This window comes from Sinocyclocheilus rhinocerous, unplaced genomic scaffold (assembly GCF_001515625.1).
Source record: "Sinocyclocheilus rhinocerous isolate Xijiao unplaced genomic scaffold, SAMN03320098_v1.1 scaffold904, whole genome shotgun sequence".
Classification (NCBI taxonomy): domain Eukaryota; kingdom Metazoa; phylum Chordata; class Actinopteri; order Cypriniformes; family Cyprinidae; genus Sinocyclocheilus; species Sinocyclocheilus rhinocerous.
This window is the reverse complement of record NW_015658509.1, coordinates 470191-478102: the sequence shown is the minus strand read 5'-3', so window position 1 is coordinate 478102 and position 7912 is coordinate 470191.

The window sequence follows — 7912 nt, the reverse complement described above, 5'->3', positions numbered from 1 at the left end:
ATATTGAAGACGAAAAATTTAAATAGTATTTTCTTGTGAATATATATATAATAAAATGGTAAATATATTCACTCAGAATTTGCTAGTAAATTTCATAAATAATTACAAACAGCAAGTAGCACATTTTAAAGTTGAAAGACATATTTGATATTTGTAAACCATACTCCAACAACTAATCTTTTTTATGCAATATAGAAAAACATACATATATGAAACAATACATATGAATGTGAAACAATATATATGAAGTTGTAAGATTACTGGAATACGTTTTACAAGAAACATCGCCTTCAGTCTGTCTGATTTCATGTTTAATTCAATGCGTCACTTGCCGATTCTTTACTAGAAATTTCTGATCGAAAATTGTTTCTACACCATTTTCATTTCAGTGCAGTGGAGAAATAAGTAAACACATGCGCTTTGACAGAAACCCTTCAGGATCAGAGGGTGGCTTCTAAATATTGCATATTGGTTGTAGAGGGAATGTGTGAGTTGCATATGCTATAAGTGATGCTCCTGCATGCATCGGTCTTTCCTTGAGATGATGTTTCCTCTTATTCCTCCTCTCAGTTTAACATCTGCAGAATGCTTAACGTCTCAGCATGTAAATTATGGATGCATCTTTACAGTTTGACGACACACTGCACACTTGCAATATGTTGTGAAGATGAACATTTCAAGAAATAATTCATCTATGAATTATAATTTTTTTTTCATATGCAGCCTTTTTTTTCTTCTTCTGTGGAACATACATTTTTGTAGGATTGAGGTATTTTAAGAATTGGTTCTCGCATTGCTATTATAGTTATCATTCTTTTATTACCGCCCTCGTGAAAAAGAAGTGTGCTTAATTGCATTGAATGTGCATTTAATAACAACAAATAATAATATTATATTTTAACAAAGCAAAATAAAATACCACTTAAATGTACTTTCATGACTGTTTCTTCACACACTTAAGTACATTTAAAAAAAAATCACTTTGTAATAATATCACATCAAAAGTTGTATCAAAAATACATATTAAATGATTGTTTTAATCATCTTTTGTTATGCTTTAAATAAGTATTTATTTCGATGTGTTGATTAAAACATACTAAAGCACACGTAAAGTACACTCTAAAAAATGCTGGGTTGTTTCAACCCAACTTTGGGTCAAATATGGACTAACCCAACCGTTGGGTTACATTTTTACATACAATTTTTAACCCAAAAGTTGGGTTAGTCCAAATTTGACCCAAAGTTGGGTTGAAATAACCCAGTGTACTTGATTTTAATTTTAACTGTAGTTTGTTATTTGATATCACATTTGAAGTTAATATTTTAAATATTTTCAATTGCAATTTCAACATTACAAATGTGCATTTAAAAATATGTTTAATATTCAGCAGTACACTAACTAATTTTACAGTAAGACACTAAGTACACTTAGACAATAGAAACGAATTATGGAATTACATATATGACCCAAAGTTGGGTTGAAATAACCCAGCATTTTTTAGAGTGTACTTGATTTTAATTTTAACTGTAGTTTGTTATTTGATATCACATTTGAAGTTAATATTTTAAATGTTTTCAATTGCAATTTCAACATTACAAATGTGCATTTAAAAATGTTTAATATTCAGCAGTACACTAACTAATTTTACAGTAAGACACTAAGTACACTTAAACAATAGAAACGAATTATGGAATTACATATAAAGATGTACTGAAGTCTTTAAGTGAATCAAAAATCATTCTTAAATTCAACTAATTGCATTTAATAGAAATTTAAACTATAATACATTATTTAATTGTATATAACATGCAATTAAGTGTCTGAAAACATTGCATTCAGTTCACACTTAACTATATTCTTTTAAAGCACATTATTTCTGTATATATGAGTATGCGGGTTTGGAACAATATGAGTAAAAAGGACAGTATATTCCTTTTTTTTTGGGGGGGTGGGTGAACTGTCTCTCTTTCAACAATATGTCATCTTTGCAGCCCTGTGTGTGCAATGAAGCTTTTATGTGCTGATAGAAAAAAAAGAAAAATATCCCGCCATTGATTACATTGTGAAAACCATAGCAACTTGCTGGCTGTGACCAGAAAGTAAGCAGCCCACGCACACTTTACTGTTTCATGTGTGACCTCAGTCATATCCTACCAAGACAGGCCTCATTCACAACACCTACTGCAGCTCGGAATATGCTAAATCGATTTTAATTGTAAATCGAGCACCGTTGCAGATATGTCATAAGTGCTTCATTACATTGAAATTTAGAGCAGCAGAGAGGCTGTGACCCTACTCAAAACATCTCCAAAAAAGATTATTGATTAAACACAGACAGATGAATGCTGAAAAAGCCATGGAGTCGAGATGAAAAGAATGGCAGCCCATATGTGATATGAATACTATTGGGTGCATTTAAGAGTTCGTTTCAGATATCATGGCATATAATTACTTTGAGCAACAGCTGTGTCGCATCTAAAAAACACATTTGATATTTTGAGGAAAAAAGTGAAATGAATGAAATAGTCTATTGATGCTTTCTCTTGTGATATGGTAGCATAAGTGTTGTATGATTTAAATCACACACCTGATTCCCACCGATCAACATCAAAATTCTCACTAATACAACTTTTATTCCTTAGAGACTGAACTTCAAAACACACTAGAGTTTGAGTTCAGATCTCTATAAGGACAGATGAGCGTGTCCTCAGACTCACAGTCCTCCGGGAAACGCACATCAGTCTCCCGGGAAGGTCCTCAGAAATCATCTGTTTTAAGAGTTTGTTTACCCATACACATGCATACAAATCTCTTTTTAACCCTTGTGTTTGTTTTTTGAGGTCTCAGAAACCCAGTAGCTTAAAAAACACTTAACATTGAAGCATCAGGTTGTTCACCTTTTCTATCTTAGGAGACATGATAAGAAACACATTGCAGCTTTATGTCCTCCATTAAAAATAGAAAATCTGAATATAAAATATAAATATTATATGAATATAAAAATAGGATGTAAAAAGTGCCTGTGTTCACCCTGTATTTTGATTAAGATTTAGAGTACAAGTTATAGAGATACATTCTGACAGTTGTTTATTTCTGTTTGCTGCAATGCTTTTTTTTCCTTCCAGAAAATAAACATAATAAACATGATTATATTTGATAAAAGTCACCTTTCTGGGGGAAAAAAAGCATATGCACTTTATTATAAAAAGAAGTTCAATAGTTCAACAAATCTCAATATTATCTGCTTGCTGGATTTGTATTAGATCTGCAAAAAAAATCAAGTTGTCAAATTTAAAATGACAAATAAACTCTATAGTGGTTAACGATGAGATATAATTCATTTTGGGTAAATCTAATGAGCAGTCTTTGGTCTCATTAATCTATTATTTGTTCCATAGCAAATCATTTTGGTTTATAGTAAAATCTCATCACGTTATATTTTATATAACTTTAATGCTGTTTATCAGAGCGTTTTTCTGTTTGCTGCAATGCTTTTTTTTCCTTCCAGAAAATAAACATAATAAACATGATTATATTTGATAAAAGTCACCTTTCTGGGGGGAAAAAAGCATATGCACTTTATTATAAAAAGAAGTTCAATAGTTCAACAAATCTCAATATTATCTGCTTGCTGGATTTGTATTAGATCTGGAAAAAAAATCAAGTTGTCAAATTTAAAATGACAAATAAACTCTATAGTGGTTAACGATGAGATATAATTCGTTTTGGGTAAATCTAATGAGCAGTCTTTGGTCTCATTAATCTATTATTTGTTCCATAGCAAATCATTTTGGTTTATAGTAAAATCTCATCACGTTATATTTTATATAACTTTAATGCTGTTTATCAGAGCGTTGCCTTTGTACTTTTGACTGAATTGGCTAGCAACTTTTATGATGGCTGTTGTTGAAGTTTATTAAATATTATTTTTCAATAAATAGTATTTTATATAAATAGTAGTATTTAATAATAGTATTTAGTATTTGGAAACGGTGTGTGTGTGTGTGTGTGATGGTGATTTTAGTCACATTGTTCCTCCGTTAGATGGCGACAAGAGGCTGTTTTTCTGAGTGAGTCCGCAGTAAATACTTTTATATTGAAAGAGACTGAAACAGGGTTGTAAACAAGGAAGTTATTTTTACTTTTGATAACAGCTTGTAAGATGCAGTTAACAAATGCATTGAGCAGCGCTGTAATCAGAAATCACCCTTAAAGGGATAGTTCACCCGAAAATGAAAATCACCCCATGATTTACTCACCCTTAAGCCATCCTAGGTCTATGACCTTCTTCTTTCAGATGCATTCAATCAGAGTTATATTAAAACATGTCCTGGCTCTTCCAAGCTTTATAATGGCAGTGAAAGGGTGATATTCAATAATCCACTAGAAATCCAATAAACTGCGTCCATCCATCACAAAAAAAGTACTCCACATGGCTCCAGGGGGGTTAATAAAGGCCTCCTGACATGAATCGATGCATTTTTGTAAGAAAAATATCCATACATTCATATCCAAAAACGCATTAATTTGCTTCAGGAGGCCTTTATTAACCCCCCTGGAGCCGTGTGGATGACTTTTTTTTTTTTGTGATGGATGGACGCAGTTTATTGGACTTCTAGTGGATTATTGAATATCACCCTTTAACTGCCATTATAGAGCTTGGAAGAGTCAGGACGGTTTTAAATATGACTGATTGTATTCGTCTGAAAGATGAAAGTCAAATAGGAAGGCTTGAGGGTGAGTGAATTATGAAGTGATTTTCATTTTTGGGTGAACTATCCCTTTAACAGATGAAAGGACAGTACGACAAAGATATCGCTTTCCTCAGCGGATATTCAGACTAATGTTTTATTGTGAATATGAGATTGAGCTGAAGAATGAATGCTGTATCAGATGCCGGTAATCACACTCGCTCAGTCCATCTCTCTCTCATAATACTTGACTTTTTTAGTGAAGCAACTCAACGTTCCTTCATTACTATATATATATGTTTCTGAACAAAAAATAGATATATTGGAAGTATTGCATTGAACTGTCTGAAAATGATGTTCTTTTGCTCATGTTTGTGTGAACTGATCTCCATTTCAGTCCTCTCCAAACCTCACATTTGACAGCAGAGCACTCTGAGGGAATTACAGCCCACACAGACCAGCTATTGTTGCGTTTGTGGATTTATTGTCTATTGTAGGAAGAGCTTTTGTCTATGTCCGCAAAAACATTGTGAGCTTAGTATTTGTGGCTTTCTGACTCTGTGTTCTGGAATAAACCCGCTTAGAGCTTCTCTCGTTCTCTGTGAGAGCATATGTGAGTCTGTGAGGACGGCTGTGTATTGCGTCTCCTCAGCTCTATTGTTTGATACGGGTCAGTACAGAGCTGCTTCTTTGCCTGCAGACATTACAGCACCACTTCTGTAGTATTTATAGCACTAGAGCCCATGAGCTCTTTCATTAAGTAGTTGGAACAAAACTGCCCATGGCAAGCAGTGCTGAGGACGTGATGTCTCCACTGTAAATGCCGTCTGTGTTGTTAACCAGACACTAGAGTTCCCCATCCATCCTTCTTGAGCATTAGTTTAAGTGCACTTCCCAAGACACGCTCGATGAGAGTCATTAAACAGAAAGAGTTCGTCCCACCTGCACATCTGTACACGCGTGGATGTCCTTGTGTGTCCTCTTTAATGAGACGCATCCTTTCTTTTACCACCAACACATTAAAAATACAGCAATGCATGGAAAATAAAACTGTACACATTTACAACACATTAACAGCTTCAATGGCAGAGTCATTAAAATCAGAACACAACAGCACACAAACATCTAGACAAGCAATTATAAACATAACATTGACAAATTGCTTTTTTTTTTTATTAATCTCAATCATCAAACCAATACACATACTGTATCTACACGACATCTCCACATTCATTTATGTCTATGATGTTCAGCATTAGCATTTCTTATTTTTTTTTTTTTGTCTTGGGAAGAAATGTTTTGGTTTTTGTTCAACATTTTTGGACCCGACAGCTCTCATAATGATGCACTGAATTTCTGCTTATAGTAAACAATTTACACACTGCTTTAGGAAACAGGTGTTACTCCATCATTATATAACAGTAAGCCTGCTAGTAAACATCATCTGATTGTTCCATGTTATTATGAAAGACATCAGGTCTGAATGCATCTATATATTAGAGTATTTTTTTGTACTATAATATTTTAACACATGATTCAATATGTATATAATGTTAGGCACTAATTCATTTTAATGCAATCTTATTTTGCATTGCATACTGCTGAGAAAAAAAAAAGAAAAAAAAAAATATATAATTGTCAGCAGTTCAAGAGGTGGAGGGAGGTGGCAGAGGGGCATAAAGGAGAGTATTGAATGTTTTGAAGAGTTTGCGTGTATCTGGTGTATCTGATGTGCTGTTGATCTTGTTATGGGAGAAGGTAGTTTTGGTGGAAAATGAAGATAGCAGGGACTGACACCTGCTGAGATCAGCTGAATCTTTTGATTTGCGCCATTTTCTCTCCATTGCCCTGAGTTTAGTCCGATGCTCGCGGAGGACATCAGTTAACCAGGGGTTGGAGGGAGTAGCACATGCTGGTCTGGAAGAAATAGGACAGATAGTATATCTGTGGCACAATTCACATCTAATGTTGCGAAGTGTGTGGGGGTGGGAAGAGAGGATGATACCACAGAGGAAAGTCAAGAAGGAGACCTAGAGGTTTTGTCTAAACGAAACTGGCAGAGCGGTTGGTGGTGCGGAAGAAGGTAGATGTAGATTAAAAGTAATAAAGAAATGATCCGAGACATGCAAGGGTTTGACCAAGATGTTATCTGCTATACAACTGCGTGTAAAGATGAGGTCGAGCTGGTCACCTGATTTATGGGTACCTGTGGTGTTGAGCCGACGGAGGTGGAAAGAGGCTAGGAGAGAGTGGAAGTCAGCAGCAAGTGGCTTCTCAAGGGAGTGTGACTGTGGCATGGAATTAGAAGGAAGCACTGTTAAAGTTAAAACAGCATGTGAGGTATAACCAGCCTTTGGAAATGAGGAGACCAGTACCTCCTCTCAGTCTGAAGGGGGGTGTGGGTGAAAGAGAAGATGAAATTTTTTTATTCCGTGGCTGAAACAACAACAATATGACTTTGAGATGTAAATTCAGAATTAGTTAGAACTCTGAGTTTATATCTGATAGTTCTGAAATCTGAATTGTGAGATATAGGCTACGTTTACACTAGTGTGTTTTCATTTTAAAACGCACAACTTTTGCTATGGTTACGCCTGTCGTTTACACTACTCCGGCGTTTTCAATCCTCGAAAACAGAGACTTTCGAAAACGCTGCAGACCCCGTTTTAGTTTGAAAACTTTGGGGTTGCGTTTCAGTGTAAACGGACCAAAACAGAGACTTTTGAAAACGATGGCGTGGCTGCCCACATTCGCTCTGCGTATCCTTGACGACCGTGTAAACAATAACATCATGCTCATTGTTGTACCTGCACGAATGGTCATGTGACATGCGTTTTCGGTTGAGTAGTGCGGACGGAGAACGTTTCTGAAACGCAGTGAAAACGCAAGTGTAGACGCGGATCGTTTTCATTTTAAAACGCCGTTTTAAAACGAAAACGCACTAGTGTAAACAGGGCCATAGACTCAGAATTGCGAGGAAACAAAGTCAAAATTGTGAGATATAAAGTCACAACTACCTTTTTATTTTTTTATTCTGTGGCATAATAAAAAAGGCTTCCATACTTATTAATGAGTATGCATTTATGATTTTTATTTATTTATTTTGATTGTTGATAGTCAGTTTTTTGGTTGCTGGTTTGTTAAATAAAAAGGTATTACATGTTGCCGTGTATATACGACATTTAAGGTATAATAGTAAATGCCTCTCTTAAAGCACCCC